Here is a 533-nt window from a genome sequence, read left to right as displayed (position 1 = left end):
CCCAGCGGTAGCCTGACCTCCTTCGTCCAGGTTGTGAACAGGGTCGCGGAGGATTTCGTAGGGGAGAGGGCTAGACACTTTGCAGTGAAGAAGCGAGAAAGTTCGGAGAGATAGCCGTTTACTTTCGAACACAGGTCATCAATTCCATTCCCAGTCGCCATGATCGAGCAATCGTCGGCATAGGAGACAATCGAGACTCCCTCTGGTGGTTGAGGGAGCTTTGAAATATAAAAGTTAAACAGTAGCGGGGAAAGGACACCACCCTGAGGAACCCCCTGTTTTATTTTTCGCTGCTTACTCGTTTTGTCTCTAAATATTACCGACGAATGTCGACCACTCAGATAATTTGCCGACCACCGTTTGAGCCTCTGTGGGAGAGAGGAGGCCTCGATATCTTCTAGCAGCGTAGAATGGCAGACGGTGTCAAACGCCTTTGACAAGTCCAACGCTACTAGAATCGTTCTCTCACAGGGACGGTTGCGGTTAAGGCCACGAGTTATCTGAGTGTTTATGGCGTTAAGTGCTGTTGTTGT

Source organism: Rhagoletis pomonella, unplaced genomic scaffold, assembly GCF_013731165.1.
Source record: "Rhagoletis pomonella isolate Grant_MI unplaced genomic scaffold, Rhpom_1.0 Rhpom_scaffold_00008, whole genome shotgun sequence".
Classification (NCBI taxonomy): Eukaryota; Metazoa; Arthropoda; class Insecta; order Diptera; family Tephritidae; genus Rhagoletis; species Rhagoletis pomonella.
The sequence above is the reverse complement of the archived record's forward strand: the minus strand, read 5'-3'. Positions refer to the sequence as shown.